A 17,403-nucleotide genomic window follows, 5' to 3' on the forward strand; every position below is an offset into this window, starting at 1 on the left:
CTGATTTGGAAAGAATGCGAGTGAATGTCTGAGGAAGCAGCCTGAACTGAAGCACGCTGTAATTAAAGCTTCGGACCTGCTAGGCCTGAATAATCTCTCTATCCCCCCACCAACGGACTCCCTCAACTCTCTCATGAGGTCCCTCACACTCACAGAAGTAATTCTACTCTGTGTGTGTGTTTTTTTTTTAAATTATTTACATGCTGTGATCCTGCTCCCACATTGTTAAATATGCAGGGGGATGCTGTTGTGTCGAGACCTGAGATTGCGCTGCACTTAATGTGATGCTGATAGAAGGAGAAAAGACCATTTAGAGAACACAAAGCATTTGTTTTGGTGGTTTATTAAAACACAGAATGTGCATTCATTCAGCGTCTGGCAGCCTGTGAGACTGCACCTTTGTCTTTCTGTCTGCGGTGGCCCAAAGCTCAAAGCTTGCATCTACTAACAGGAAAAAAGCTGGCGAGTTAACCATCTGCGTCTCCAGGTTATTCTGAGCACATCGTCATGACCCTCATCCTCATCCTCATCATCATGCATGGAAAGCCAATCAAACTGTACATGAATGTAACTGCAGGACGGAGCTGCGCTGTCGTGACATTAACTTTATTCGCAGATTTTTCTCTTCAGGATGAAGATTTGTGATGGAGCTGACACACCCCAGGTCACTAATATCACTAGGTCAACATTGCTGACATGCAGTATTTCTAATGCTTTTATTGACTCCTTAAATAACAACAGCTGTGGCCGAAGACCCACGGTGCTACGTTCACAATCGCACCGGCACGTTTTGTTGGAGGTGCATTTCGTCAAACATCGCCACCTATTGGCCTGGCATACTTGCTACAGTGTTTTCACATCGAACAAAACTTGTCTCTGGCGTCTCTTGTCTCTGTTTGACGGGCGTCTCAGAATGAGCCAATGAAACGCTTGAAGAAGAGGGAAAACACATTAGAAAAAGAGAAAAGCAAACAAAAATGATTCTGATAGGGGCAGTTAGTGCATGTTTAATTATAGTTCATTGACAATCACAAAAAATGAGAAAAAGAAACAGATGACCATTTCTTTTATTGTACAATTATCTCTGTGCCTTCTCGCCATCATTCCACTGGGCTGTGGTGACTTCCTGTTCAACTTTTTCCGATTGGCATCGCGGCGCATTGGTGCACGCCAGGCCTGCTTAGACTCAAGCCAAATCCTCCGCAGAGCACTGGGAATCAACCCGACACCGATTTGTCCGGTTGCCTAGTGGGAGTCAAACCACGGCTGACAATATCAACTGTTTCCTGCGGCTGTGACAGTTGTCAGGGCGCCACTACACAAATGCATTAAACGCTAAAGTAAGCTCGCTGTTAAGCACATTTGCTGGTGTAAATTCACCACAGTGGCTTTAGGAAACATTGCTCTCTTCTTACTGATAGTTTCTGATAGTAACGTTTGAGGTCTGGCAATTCAAATACCAATACTACCAAATGTAGTTATTGCATTTTTTATTATTGTATAAAATAATATACCTGGAAGAAAGCTCCAGTTCCCTTCAGGGTGGCACAAAGTCGCTTAATAGCGGTCTAGCCATCGACGATCAAGCAAAATTTAGATCAAAACAGGAGTAGACAAACTAATTCCAGTCTGTATATCAAGATATTGAAGGAAGATTTCGAACCTGAAGGCTTGTAATTATTCCAGCTGGACAGTCCAGCTCCATTCGCAGATGTTTGACAGGGCAACGAGGGGTCATTATCAGACGTTACCGGAGAAATGACACGAATCGGTAATTATCTTAAACTGGACGAGGACATAAACATGTTGCGTTGACGTCTACCCTTTGCTGCTGATCGGCAGTGATCTTGGCATGTTTAAAAGGGGTCCAAATTCAGCTTGACTGAAGTTCAGCTGTGGATCATGTGTTTTGTCATGTGTGGGTGGGTGGTGTCTCCTTGTGTACGGGTTCACACTGGATCACACAGGAGCCAGCAGCTTTTTTCTTCAGCACATATCTGGCTGGATGCTGAAGGAGCACTATGTTTCACTGCTGTGTCTTCTAATTAATTCAAAATTCCTCTCTTGCTTGTTAACTTGGAGGCGGGTGTGATTTCTACTTCAGTTTCCGCTAAAACAAGGTGGAAACAAGCATGTAATTTTCAGTTTTCATCTGATAATATTAAGAACACTCCAGTGACAATTAATTAGGGTGTTTCTGAAGGTTAGAAAAAGCCCATTAAATCCTTGTTTGTCTTTGTCAGACGGCAAAGGAGATCGTGTGCATCTCTGAATGAGATATTAGCAACACTGACAAAAATCCATAGCTGTTGAGCTGGAGATAAGAACAAGACAGTAAATCTGGCTTTTTTTCCCCTCCTCACCAGCATCAAAACTAAGTGAAGGTAACCCTTAAACTAGTCATCAGTCTCTAACACGAGCATTTTCACAATGACAGAAAATGGAATATGAAATCAAAACGTCTGGCACATCGTAATAATTAGGAGTAGAAATGCCCCTCACACACACACACCATTTGGTGAAAATAAATCAGCCTGCTAAAGAGAGGAATGTAGAGGGGCTTAGGCCAAGAGATCACCAAGAGTGGAGGACCAACATGTTCTGACATTCGACTCACCAAATAATGGAGCTTGGTCAAGTGCCACTTTGGGCTTTTTACAAATTATGCATTTGTAACCTCTAGTGGTGTAGTTTAACACTGGTGTCCTAGATGAAAAACAATGACCCGGTGTTAAAATTCGGTTGATCCAAACTGCTGGACCAGAATGGAATGAAATGGAATTGCAAAAGAAGATGCATTAAAAATGAAATCCTTTTGCACTGTAAAAAGTGAAGCTCTGAGGCCTGAGTCCTTCCTTCATGACCGAGGAACCCAACATGGAGAACTGTGACACACTCGATTAAGAATGTAGTGACAAACATTGTGAGACCTGATTTGTGCATAGTTATAACAAATATACAGATCTGAAATCTCTTTTAAATCTTGGCTGTGTGTGGTAGACTCACACATGTGGAGGATTGGGTGCATTCAAAGTTACCAGCATCCACATGAGATGAAACCATCCTGGCAGGAGGAGCTAGAGGACTGAAAATGCATGTGATAAACCTGTTTACACTGTAAAACAAATAACCAGTGACGTGTGTATGATGGAGCTATAGATTAAGGGGATGAAACCTGCCTTCGCTCTCGACAGCCATGTGTTACGCCAGGAGGAAAATCACACATGATTTAACCCCCAAACCTCCGTAGAGGAAAAATGTAGGCCAGAGGGGAGGGAAGTGCTTGGTGTTTGTATGCGTGTAGGTGTTTTTAGATCATATCCCGTTCACACTGGAGTTGTGTCAGTCGTGATTAAGGCGCGCATTGGTGTAATCCTCCATGACAGGCCCTGTTTAAATACCACTGACATTTGTTTGGAGATGGCTGCAGGGTGAGAGCGGAGAGAAATTCCGAAATTCCGAGTGGGAGAGGTGAACCAGAGGGCATTAGTGAAACAGGCCAGTACTGTATATTTACACAGGCAGGCTCACAAACACAGGCCACATGGATCAAGACACCAACTGCAGACCAGCAGCCATCCTCTTGTTTTCATGAGCACAAGCTTATAATATCACAAAGACAGAATTTGAGTGTATTCCGTTGTAATTGCTTTGGCATCTTATAGAATCTGTTGTTATTTTTATTTTTATTTTTTGCCACGCAATCTTTATGTCAGCGGGAAAGCTTATTTGCAGTAGATGTCCACAACATCTGGAGCTAATGAGGCCGTGGTGACTTCAGGGCCATTGTGAAGAAAAATAAAAATATTTCCAGCAACAGTTTCCGTCATTATATGAGTTGAAGTCGCACAATAGATGATCACGCAATCATGACATGTTTACTGCTCCCCTATCTGCTCCCATCTTTTGTTGGCTCACAGAGAGACATCCAACCTAAGACACCACAGAGGGTACAGCAAATAGGCCGTTTATTTCAATCACCTAATAGCACCCAGAGAGTTCTCCTCCTCCCGTGTTTACAACTTTAGCACCTCCACTGGGGTTCGGGCTCGCAGACAGGCGCCACCGTGTTGTCAGTGGAAACAACCCTTTTGGATTTTCTCTTTTTGGGTCTATTGAAGTTCCATTTTATATTAAAGGGACATTATTAAATGTAGCGCTTTAAAGCGTGTGCGATTCCAAAACAGTGACTGAGGAGGAGGAGCACACAACTTTGAAAAATTTAAAACAAAACAAAAAAAAACAGATTTGATGATGATGTGAAATAAGACACAAGATGAACCAGCCTCCATTTATCCCACCTCCACAGAACGGCAAAGGTTATTGTATGTTTTGTTGGAAGTTCATGATTACGAGAGGTGGAGAGAGACGTAGAGAGAGAGAGAGAAGGAAAGAGAGCAAAACGCAGCCCGGCTTTGCGCTATTTGGGATCAGCAGGGCAACACAACAGCCTGGAGAGAAAGGCTACAATATCTCAGTCCACCTACGCCCTGAATCTACCATGGCCCCAAAACATTCCATGGGTGCCCTGGAGACCCACCCAGCACCCACCATGGGCCCATGAAGCTGAAGTCCCTCGATGTAGAAGCACAGGGCAGGTCAGAGGTCAGGGAAAAATGGCTACACAGAATGGTATGAGGACATGTGAATAAAGTCTTTTGATAATATAATATAGATATGGAAACATCCCTCACTTGTATTACAGGAACCAGCAAATGGTGGTGGCAAAAGGTCAATATTTCAATCGCAAAGCAGTAATAAACAAGAGATAATTCCATTTCCCTTTGTCTGTTTGATCGCGAAGGCACGCTCCTTTATTGAGCACTCCACAGATTTGTTTGTCTCAGAGAGAGCAGCTACCCAGGCAGCACCCATCTTAATCATTCCCCATGTTGGCTTTAAGTGTCTGGAGAGCGTATATTGAAATAATCGCCTGCGCGTCTTTGTTAGCAATATTTAAAGAGGTGCTGAAGAAAACAGATTTGTAACTACTCGCTCATGTTTGCCAGGGAAGAAGAGCCTGATAATTGTTCTATTGTGTGGTGCGTTCGTGAGCAGAAGGTCAGAGCAACAAAATCTCCGCTGAGATCGCGATTACTGAAGATCTTGATTTTTAAAAAACACATTATTATCAATATATATTATCTCCAGTATCACACTATTGTTTTTAAACGGGCTTTTTTTTTTTTAACTCAGCCAACTTTGAAAACCTGGGAGATTCGCAGACTTGAAGGCAGTTTAATCTAATTTTACCATTAAAATCAGATAGAAACACTGAGGCCTTGGACAATACCATCAAAAAGTGATGATTTCACACAGGAGCTCACTGAAACTCACAAAATCAAACCCGGATTCAGAGGAAAACCCAACGGATTGAGGGCGTCACCTGCGGCAAAACGCTATAAAGAATAAGAATATGGGAGAAATCCTGGCTCAGAAGGCCATGAAAGTGAGATTTATACCTCAAAGTATAAAACACCCAGTAGATGCTCCTTGATCTGCTCACTCTCATTGGTTAATACAGGCAGCAGCCTGGTCTGGAATCATAAATATATTCAGGATACATCTATCTGCAGGACAATGGTCTTAATGGTGTTAAACTAATGGCCAAAAACCACACGTGACAAGCCTCAAAGTAAAAGAGGAGAGGAGGGAAGAGAGAGAGGAGAGGAGAGGGGGGGGGAGAGGAGAGGAGAGGAGAGGAGAGGAGAGGAGAGGAGAGGAGAGGAGAGGAGAGGAGAGGAGAGGGGAGGGGAGGGAAGAGGGGAGGGGAGGGGAGGAGAGGTAGAGGAGGGGAGAGGAGAGGAGAGGGGAAGAGGGGAGGAGAGGTAGAGGACAGGAGAGGGGAGGAGGGGAGAAGAGGGGAGGGAAGAGGGGAGGAGAGGTAGAGGAGGGAAGGGGAGAGGAGAGGAGAGGAGAGGGGAGGGAGAGGAGAGGAGAGGAGAGGAGAGGAGAGGAGAGGAGAGGAGAGGAGAGGAGAGGAGAGGAGAGGAAAGGAAAGGAGAGGAGAGGAGGGGAGGGGAGGGGAGGGGAGGGGAGAGGAGAGAGAGAGGAGAGGGGAGGGGGGGAGGGGAGAGGAGAGGAGGGGAGGGGAGAGGAGAGGAGAGGAGAGGAGAGGAGAGGAGAGGAGAGGAGAGGAGAGGAGAGGAGAGGAGAGGAGAGGAGGCAGCCATCAACCAGTAGGGGGCCTGTCCTAAATATGATCATAAGTTAATAATAACTGCAACTACAGAATCACAGACTATCAACTTTCTCAAAGAGGAAGCATTTTACTTTAATTTTATAAGTAGAGGGAGTCGGTCTCCTGTACCTGGACAGGGAGCTGGTTCCCCAACAAGGGCGGCGCTCTACTTTAGAGATTCTGGGGCCCTCAAGTAAATCAGCATTATGAGAGCAGAGTGGTCTATTGGGATTAAATGGTGCTCTTAGCCCTCCAGTCCAGTTGTCCCACTCTAACCTGTCCATATCAACAAAGGCAATAAAAACATCTCCTCATTGAAACAAATACTTTGAGTGTTTTATATGCATATTCATTTACTTAGGGTTAGGGTGAGGGTTCCTGCTCGATGGTTATAATGAGGACCAGGCTAAATAAAGGTTCAGACAGGGAGGACTTCCCTCAGCAGACCTCCCTTCTTTCGTGTGTGGTGCTTCCGTAAACGCTGTGGAAAACATGAGTTTATGTTACCTCTCCTCTATAACAGAGCTTGGAAGCCCACGTGCGCTGTAAAACTGAAGATGAGTAAACCAAATTACACCTTTTTCATTCATGGTGGCATTTTGCAAATGTCATATTTCCTCATTGGGCCTCTCCTCCACTGTTTTCTCTGTCTTTTAAAGATAATAAAATAGGAGTTTAGCCCAAAAGCAAACTTCAGATAGAGTTGAAGTACTGGTGTACTAGTACTATATTACCAGTAGAGGTGTGGTTCATGGTAATATTCTGTTCTACCAATTATTCGACATTAAACGCACTGTTGTTTCCAGTTTAAATGAACAGACGGGTGACACGGGAAGCTGAGCTATTAAAGAGTCACATGTAATGAACGTTCCAGTTGGGTAATGTCACAAAATGTTCTGTTGTCTTATTTTGGAGCAGGAGAAGAAAATATCAACCATGCAATCTGCTGGTTGGGACGGTTCTGGTGTTCCTCCACTAATTGATTGTCCTTCTGAAAGGAAACTGCTGAATTGGCTGTTGACAGGCGCCGGTTTCAACGCGGCGACTGAGTTTGCTCCCCAAAGCTGCAGCCAATCCACAACCAAACAACATGGAGCATCCAGGATCCAGGGTTTAAAGGAGCTGTTAATAATCCTACCAGATAAATGGGCCTAGCTCTGCTTACTTCGTCTGTCAGTGCGCTGACGTGTAGCCGTCTCCGTCTCCTCGTGATATGGCTTTACCTCACCACCCAGCAGTTCTCCATCTCTGCCAAAGCTTTCCAGGAAATGACACTTGGAGCATTATAAATTAAATACTGGCCTTCTGTATTCCACATCACTCATATCTTTGTAAATGGGAGAGGGAAAGTGGAGCCTTGGAAAATATCAACATTTGGGGTTTGTGTTAACTGTCACTTGGAGTTTTAGGACTCTGACAGATGAGTCCAATGCCTGTCCGTCAGTTTGACAGACTACGACATAATTATGTGTCACTGCAGCCGTCACATAATCTGCCTTCAGAAAGTCAAGAGAACTATACTAAAGAGCATGGTGCTGGTGAACAGAAGTGGTAGCAAATGCATCAGTTTCTCTTTGGAAAAGCTCAGAGACTGCTAACAAATGCTGATGCTAGGCTAGGCTAGCCAGAGAAGAGACCAGTACCACACATGTGGAATTATTTCTGCTTTTTTCTGTAGAAGAAAGTCCTTCAATAAGACTACAGCATAGGCAGATGTAGAGTTCACACATTCTGTGTAAAAAAGGATACAAATTTAGCCTTTAATGCTAACCCAGCCCCAGAGACGAGAGGAAAACAGCAATATTCACAGAAACATTTGCTGCACATTGTCTCTGTAGAATAACAAACTGGACAAAGATGATCAATTCTGGATATGCAGACAGGACTTTTGTGAGCGTTTGTCCTTATTGTGTGGTGCAACAATGAGCTTTAGGAGCTGGAAAAAGAAATAATTGCTGAATAAAAGCAAACAAATTCACTCACTCAGAAGTGAACCACCACCAATGCATTACATCATCATTAGATCCATTCTATTTAATGGAGATTGTTATCTTAGAGCTGAGAAATATTTGCAAAACCCACAACACTTTGTAATTATACAGGAAGAAGAAGAATTTCTGAAGATCTAGTCATTTTATGTGTAGTAGAACTCACTAAGGGCGTGGTGTGGTGGTGTGGTGGTTAGCACTGTTGCCTCACAGCAAGAAGGCCCTGGGTTCGATCCCCGGTTGGGATTGATTGGGGACTTTCTGGGTGGAGTTTGCATGTTCTCCCTGTGCCTGCGTGGGTTCTCTCCGGGTATTCCGGCTTCCTCCCACAGTCCAAAAACATGCATGATTGGGGATTAGGCTAATTGGAAACTCTAAATTGCCCATAGGTGTGAGTATGAGAGAGAATGGTTGTTTGTCTATATGTGTTAGCCCTGCGATTGACTGGCGTCCAGTCCAGGGTGTACCCTGCCTCCGCCCATTGTGCTGGGATAGGCTCCAGTCCCCCCTCGACCCTCAGTGGAGGAACAAGCGGTAGAAAGTGAGAGACTAAGAGAATTCACTAATTATTTTCTCCTCCAAGTCAGAATCTCCTTTATAATTTAAATCAAGCAATTGGGGTGTGTGATTGATTGATTGATTGGTTGGTTGGTTGATTGAATTGTTACTAAATAATTATTAGCTATGTGTGTTTGTCTTTTTTTTGGGTTAATTATTGTTTCCTGTAAATGGCCAGTTAACAAAGCGTTGGTGAAAGATACACCATAAGAAAATGGCCATCGAGCTTTTTTTATGAATTTTATTAAGAGTTTTCACACTCCATCTGCACTGATGAGGATATTAACATTATACAAGAAAAAGACTTATGTATAATGATAAGCTAATCTACTTCCTGAAATAGCCCTCTTTGAAACTTTGTCAGGTTTTTTGTAAATGTTGTGCACCACAGTGAACTTTCCAAATCCAATTTTAACCCCAGAAGCCTATTACTTTGTCCATATGCTGCTTATTCCGAAGGAAGATTTAACATTTGAAATTGTAATGCTGGGGCCATCTCTGTAATGACAGGCCCCCGTCAATCACTCTAACTGACAGTCGGTCCGCATTAGCATAACATCTGTTCCACTTGATCTTTCTGCAGTGAGATGACACACTCTTATACAAAGCTTCTCTTTCTGAAATTACCAGGTGGCGACTGGTCAGTACGATCCCTCAGTCCCACTCACATGATAAATTTTTGTTGAGAATTGTTTTCTGGGTGTTATTACAGTGTGTTTTCCAGTATTTTTCCAGTGTAAGCTGTGAAGGTGAGCATGTGTGAGTAAAAGAGAGAATTATCTTGCACCTGTCCAGCACTAAAGGAGGTCAAAAACTTTGCACGGTAACTTGAACAAGCTAGAGATTGTGTCCTCTGCCATTTTATTTATGTGCATATATCCTGCTCACATTGGAGGTCATCTCAGGGACATGTTTACATATGCCATTTATTCTCCTGGAGGCTCGAATGCTCACATCAGTGTCGAGTTGTGAACGAAAGTGTTTACGAGTTGTAGGCTCTCCTCCAGAGCGGAGATTAGCGAAACAGCATCTGGATGCTTGCTAATTGCCTCTCTTTTCCACGCAACCCTGTTTAAAAAAAACCAAAAAAAACACAGCACACCTCACTGTGCTCGTCTCAGTCTCGCATAAACTGCTGCCAGTAATTAGGGATTAGCATGGTAATATCTTAAGCTATGTTAACTGAAACAAAATTAGAACTATAGCAGATAAATAGCGTACAATTGCTTCATGGTCCAAGAGTCACCTGACTCATAGCTTTTCCTCATTCTCTTGCCTCTCTTTTGCCATTGTTTTAAAAAAACAAGCATAGAGCCCCATTTTTTGGACACCCGATACCCAAACCATGCTGCCATTGAGTAGAACTGACACTTGAAATAAACCCTGTTATTGCACTCGCAAACAGCAGAGCTGCTGTCCGAATGCCCAAAACCACAGAAGGAGCCTGCAGGAGAAGCAGCGATGCGTCGCGTCAAAAGCCAGCGACAGTCCGCAATGCTTCCGCTTGCTGCGCGTGCTTGTGAACGCACGCTTGTGAAGGCACACTTAATGCACACTTTCCCATGAGTGCAGCGATCTTAACATGTACTCAGGTAGACTCCCGATGGAGAGCTAAACAGAGCTGACCTTTCGGTGTTGAAGCGGATGAGGGGGGTGAACCCAGATGTTTAACCACCTTCATATGGACTACAGTCCTTAGCTCAGTCTCTTGCCTGATCTAATTTATGGGATGCCTTCAAGGAGCCATTCAGAAATCAACCTGGGGTCATTTCAATCAGAAAAAAACGCATCGTGACACCCAAAAAAAGATGAATAGACTGCGAAAGTTAAAGGAGGTATAGAGCCAAACCTAGTTAACTGTTTGTGTTCAGCAACATTCTGCAATATATTGTAGCATTAATAGTAAATTAGCTCAGCAGTAGTTCAGAACTCGGTAGATTAGGATGAGATGAGCCTAGCGAGGGAACGAGAGACCGGATGTGGGGATTGGAAGGTGCGAGGTCGGGGAAGAAAGAGGGAAGGGGTTTTGGAGTCAGAGCGCCAGCGTTGCGTTCAAGGCGGGAAAATTGTGGAGGACAAATGAAAGCAACAAAACACCATTGGTTGATTTGTTTTTCCGGAAAAGCCAAATCTGTGGACAACAAAAGGGACCCAATTCCCATTAACATGAACCAACACGGGGAACATAACATGTTCCGCACGATGATTCCGTGGCTACGTGTTCGCATGGGATTGTGATGTAATAAAATCTGTATTAACAATATCAAGTGGAGGTTCAAAACAATCTCATTTTGTGACCCCCGACCCTTTAAAGCCTCCTGGTGTAAGCTGATCACCAGCAGCCGCATCTCCGTCCCACTGTGATTTTTTCTGACCCAAATAGGTTCAGAAATCTATTTTGGTTTGTGCCACATGTCTTTCCCTCCATATTTTTATTTCTTTATTACTCATCCGTGCATGATCCTTTTAGGGAGAGTCTCCCCTGATTCGATAAAATTTCATTATGGTAATGGTGGATTAGGTAACCGGGAAGATCACCGGGGATGTTTATGCCCGATGCTGCTGCTTCTATTACAATACAGCAAAAAGCATACATTCATGCAGGGTGGGGTCATGTGGTCTGGGCTGGGGGGTTGGATGCATGCTAGAGATTTAGCCTGAAGCTCATTCATTCCAAAACTTCTTCATTTTTGGTTTGTCAGAACAAACTTCGCAATAGTTTGTGTGTCGCTTTTAACCGGTGTTGAAAATTATTTTTTTCCCCCCCAAATGCATTTATCAAGTGACCTTTTTAGAGCGTCGCCAGGTCGTGATTTTACACCCGAAACTAATTTTCTTAATTGAAAACTCATCCATTGGTGGGTATTTTAATTTTTTATTGCACTTTGATGTACATGAACAGGAGGTCGGGGTTTTTTTTAATGAAAATTCTGACCTGAAAGTGGAGTTCATTAATATTCTAATGGCAGCTCCATTGTGGTGATTGTCTGGCCTGGTAAATAACTGCCGGCCCTGAAGTCATAATGCCAGCAAGTCTCACACATGCACACAATCAGAGCCGTGGTCCAGTTCCACTATTGCAATTATCAAAGTGCCCCTCAACCTCCAAACTGAAGAATACATCTTAATTCAGTCACATGTTATTCCAGCGACGGAGGCTCAACCTCTGACAGATTATGGATTAAAGTAATCCCACAGGAACTGAGCAGTTTTCAATCAGTCAGTCAGCCGAACATGGTTGGAGGGTTGGGCCGGTAAACAAAACAACAACAAAAGCAGGCTTAGGATGGGTGCTGATGCTGCTTTTTTGCTGTCATACAAGAATAGAGGTGCAGGCTGCTACTGGAAACGATAGGCTAATCCAGTCAGACAATGGCCCAGCAAATATCCTGGCTAACCTCAACTGTTTCCTAGGACTGGGATCATATTTTAGGTCCCTGATGGAAACTAAATCCACTCTTCGTAGCGGGATCGGGAAATATCCAGATATGTATTAGAGCGGACTGAGGAATGTGTGAATAACATCGTTAGGCTGTCAGAGAACAGCGCAGAACATATCAAACACATCAGCAGCCTTAACGACACACACCGGAAATTTATGGTCCAGAATAAATGCAATGATGGCGCAGCCGTGATTATTGTTTCATCTTATTTCTTCTTTTCTTTTCACTTTAGTGTGATTTAATGTAAAAATGTCCTGTTTATTTCATTTGCTTGGACTTGAACCTTACAGTTATTCTTGGTCCGGTTGGTTTGTGAGGGTATAAACAAAGAAATAAAATAAATGTGTTTTCCACTCCCACCTAAAACCACACCTGCGGTCTCCTTTTCCATGTTTCTCTCTTTTCCTTCTGGTCTTTCTTGTTTTAACATGTTTTTATTTTCACACTCTGCCCCATGTAAAAATGTAAAAAAGTTCCTGTTAATAAAGTCGACGGAGTGTTGGTGGAAGCAGAGCTGGTGCTGGTGCTGGTACTGGTACTGGTACTGGTACTGGTGCTGGTGCTGGTGCTGGTACTGGTACTGGTGCTGGTGCTGGTACTGGTGCTGGTGCTTCTCAGTCCAGAGAGAGTCATCACATGTGGAAAATAGTTTGCTGAAATTTTACTTTGCTAAAATTTTACATTGCTGAAATTTTAAATTGAATACACTGAATCCTCTTTACAGAAGCCACAGCGAGCATCACAGATTCACAACCTTTGTTGTTTAACACTTAGAACTGCCTCAGTATGACCCCCTGCTCGTTTGTGTTTGCCTTTTTACGACAGGTTTCTTCTGGGATGCAGCTTTTACCGACACCCCGTTCTCGCATCTCCACCCATGTTGTTTTATGCACATCCGGAATGCGTTCGCGTTCACTCCCGTGTTGAACGTGGGGCGTAAAACACTTCCTCTGTTGTTTCTGGTGTGTTTACATCTGCCTTTTCACGTGGTCAGGGACTATCTGATTTGAATCCCATTACAACAAGAAAGCGTTTCAGCGCAGGTGGGAAGGGCTCCTTATTTTCCAGTGTTGCTCTCGATCCCTTCATCTTCTGAAGTGACTTCAAGGAACGCGGCCAGATGCGGCTGGCTGCCAGGTTCTAAAAATGTCTGATGGAAGTTGAGCATCAGAGCTGCAGAGATGGGAGCGCCGATGTGACGGAGACATAAGGGAACCGACACCACGCGAATTACTCGAAATAAACAGCAGAAAACACCAGTAATTGTGGACAAAACGCAGCCCATTTTCACACAAACCCATCTGCTCTTGTTAGTTAATAACAGTTATATAGTTAGTTATTGTTCAATTGCTTTTTTAAGTTTTATTTTATGACATTACTAGTAGAGAGCATGATGATATGTTGGCCTTTACACCGGAGGTAACACGGAGGTGAAGAAAACCGCCAGATCACACAGTTGAGTGCTGAGGAGTCATGGCCTTTCCCATCTGTCTCCTCCTCCCTCCCTCCTTAATTCACTGCGCCCTTTCTGCTTCCTTGTACTTTCTTTCCCCCATTTTTCCATCTTCAACCATTGCTCTCACGGCTGAGAACGGCTTAGTTTCCAATAAACCATCTAAAAAAAAAAAGCAGAGGAAATTATTTGTGCATTCATTTTGCCAATAATTTAACTAGTTTTGAGGATTAAGACATGCATTTCTGCTTGTGTTCATCCAAAATGACAGCTTAATTCACTCAAAATCTTCAGATTTTGGGCTTAGAGCTCATCATTAAGGGGAAAAACTCTATTTAAAGAAAATAAATACAGTGTGCCTTTTCTGTTCCTCCTTATTTAATCCTCACTTCTTTTTTCTCAACTTGTGATGCGTTTTGATGTGCACGTTTCCCTCAGACGGAATTCTGACAGGTCCTCGTGTGTCTGCTTGAGTCTGACGTGAAGAGGAAAGGGAGATGACGTTATATAGGCTGTTGGGCTTGAAGTTTTGACAGTGACAAATAAATGCAGGCAGTCGATTTTTGGGACCATTGAGGGAAATTAGCGGAGATGATTTCACCGCATGACTTTCAATGGTTTTTATATTCTAGGACCTCTCTCAGAGAGGTAAATGTTCCTGTTTGCAACCAGGGCTTCCAACACAGCTTAAGTTGAGGGAAGAATCACAAGATGGCACAGGGTTCGGGACCTTGTTATTTGTGTCATCTTACCTGCTAACATGTCCAGCATGAGGGTGTTTCATGCTCTATTCATTTCTCACTCTTAAAGAAGTTGCAAATGAAAAGCTGAACAGAGCCTGCAGCTACGTTTAATATAAAATGGTGAGTCTATCCAGCCAGTACGCCAACATACTGTGTAGCAGAAAGCAGCTGACTATATGACCTCAAATAATGCGTGCAAACCGACCCAAACAGAGAGAGAAAGACTCTCGACCTCTTTTCTCTTTGCAAAGCTGCAAAGCCATGTGGCAATGAGCGTTGAATGCAAATGGAGCCCAGTGGCAGCAGTCCTAAAGGGCAAGCTGGTAGTAAGCTAAAGAAAACAGAGGCGGCCGTTGAAAAGCATTTAGAGTCTTTGAAAGTGTGGCTGAATTAAAAGAGGATAAGGAATTTCCAAATCACTTTTGATTTGGAAGAGAGGACGAGAGGGTGCAATGATATTTGCAACCACCAGGGGGTCGCGTAAGCCACAGAGAAAGAAAGTGTGTATGCGTGTGTGTTTGTGTGTGTCCGTGAGTCAGATCGAGGACCTGCAGAATGGGGGAGTAGAGGATGCAAACACTCTCAGAGAGATCAGCACACAAGAGACCCTCGGGGACTTTAACACTGGCTCCTGCTCTCAGCTGTACAGTTTGGAGATTGTTTATGTAAAGCTCAGTGCAAAACCAGGAATATATAGAGACGCCCAGCAGAAATATAACACATCAGTAAGAGTTTGAAAATACTAATCCGGACCTGAGATTTATGTCCCTGGCTCGATTGATTTCAATTCTGCCTAGACAGTTTCTGATAACCTGTCGTCTTTCACGCTGAACACAAAAGGCATCATTTAGCATTTGTCTGTCATTTTCTTTTATTCCAAATGAAGTTTCAAAAAATCTGGAACAGTTCTTAGAGTAAGGGGGAAATATGGCTTGATCATAGAAGTTTAAGCAAATCCTTCTTGGAAGGAGTGATGGAAACGGTTTATTGTGTCGTTCCGTTGGTCCGATTCCAGTCTGTGTTCTTCAAACACTTATTCTCAAATAAATCTATCATGAGCGCGGCTTTAAAACTCACCAGTTTCTCCTAATTTCCACAGCAAGAGACAGCTCTAAGGTCAAAGGTTTGAGTTTTATTCTATTCCATTTATTTCTATAACAAACTGAAATATTGAACTCGTGTCACACTGCATATTTCATTCAAACTTGAGAGCTCCCACACTGCTCCCAGTTTCTTTTCAGCTTCTGCTGAAAAACAGAAACGCTCCAACAGGAACCGCAGCTTTACACCGCAGAGGTGATAAGTGGTCCGTCCCCGTGGCCCACAGCCATGACACCGGAGTCACACGTTGGATGCAACCTTGAGTGAAAAGTGCCTCCTCAATCACAGAAGCTTCTGCTGCACCATGCGAGGAGGTGAGAGGCAGAAAGTAAGTGCTTTTTTTAAATACTTTTCACACTTTAAGTGTCTGTTAAAGGTCCTAGTGGTGTAGGATGTCCCTGACACAGACTGTAATTTGGACTGTCCAATATTCCGAGTTCCTCGTACGGCTGCCCACATGTGATAAACAGTCTGTATGTGGGTGTGTTAAAGTAGCTGCCATGTGCATAAATTAAAGGACTTATTTTAAAACTGTTACATAAACACGTTATCACTGGGGTGCAAATTACATGTAAGCAGCCGAAGTTTTTCAAATAAAAAGGGATTTGTTTAAAATCCTGTTCCCGGATACAAACGGTCCATCAGATATTTGATGTTCATCATTGCCAACGGTTGCGTTCCAGCCACCGTGAAACGGGTTTTGTTCGGCAGCAGTGGCTCCCAGTGGGGCCTGTGGTTTCACTGGTGTGAATGTGTGCTGGGAAGTGTTGGGAAATCCACATGGAAAGCGGTGGGTGACCGTGACTGGTTACTGTAGCTTGGTGTTGCACCAAAGTCGTGATGTAAACACCATTAATAAGAGGGTCCCCTCATTAGATAGAGCCACTCTTCTGCTTTGAATATGGACATTTAAACGCACCGCTGCACGGATGCGATGCGTTCCTCTCCAGCCTCCATGTGTGAACGGCCTTTTGATGAAGCAGGGAAACAGCAGAAATCAGTCTTGTTGGCATCTAATTCTGCTCTAGGAGTATTACGCAGATTAGTGGATCTTTCATATGAACAAAGGCCTGTCTGTTGGGCCACAACTTCGCTTAAAACGGGGAAGCGCTGGCTGTAATAGCGTTTGGCAGCCATAAGAAATAAGTAAAAAAGAAAATCAGTTTTTTGGGACCCAGCAAAGAAGCGAATAAGACACTTTTACTCAAATAAACAGTGATTTCTGGGGGTTTAGAAGCACCATTGGTGCTGATGGGCGGTGCAGGAAGGTTCCACCTTCGTCTGTCTTCGCTGTTCTCCAGGTTCTCCAGCTTCCTCCCAGTGGTCCAGCAACGCTTCCGTGAGTCTGTAGATTTCCTGGATGCGGGAGTGAGTGGCGCGGGTGCCACGTGAGACGTCCCCAGCCCGCTTCATTTATTAGAAATAAGCGGCAGTTAACAGAAAATGGATGGATGATGAGGACATGTGAGAGCAATTTGCAGAGATGAATCGTGATTGATAGGATATTGAGGAAGACGAGTCTGAGGTCATCAGACATCCAGGAAACTGGGAACAATGGGCCAGAGAGCTGATCCATCAAGATCTGTCATTTGAAATAAATTGTGGTCATTTTCCTCCTCTCCCTCCCGCCTTTACGCTCTCTTCTCTTTTTTACAGGAGTGATGAAACTGGCACCAAATGCGGTCACGTTAACATCCTGGGCTGAGTTGTACCGGAATAAACATCCCTATTATTCAGAAGTAGCAGTAAACTATCATTATATATGCTAACATTAGATTAATTTGGAGACCATGTTTTGAGGAAAATGAATATTTTATTTTAATTCCTTTACATTACGGGTGGCCACGCTTAAAATAAACCACACCAAAGTACTTCCTGACTTCCTCTTCTTCTACTTTTCCTCTCACCCTGGTTCATGTCCTGCCAGACACAAGCA

At 43.7% G+C, this 17,403-nt stretch overlaps 1 long non-coding RNA gene across 1 annotated transcript; it reads right to left on the bottom strand.

The window, feature by feature from the left end:
• Positions 1–987: 987 nt before the first annotated feature.
• LOC115252389 (uncharacterized) lies at positions 988–1,878 on the bottom strand. Its single transcript, XR_003890837.1, has 2 exons — positions 1,664–1,878; positions 988–1,245 (listed from the first exon to the last, which is right to left on the bottom strand). It is a non-coding gene; the product is annotated as an uncharacterized lncRNA (long non-coding RNA).
• Positions 1,879–17,403: the final 15,525 nt, after the last annotated feature.

Source organism: Takifugu rubripes, chromosome 14, assembly GCF_901000725.2.
Source record: "Takifugu rubripes chromosome 14, fTakRub1.2, whole genome shotgun sequence".
NCBI classification, from domain to species: Eukaryota; Metazoa; Chordata; class Actinopteri; order Tetraodontiformes; family Tetraodontidae; genus Takifugu; species Takifugu rubripes.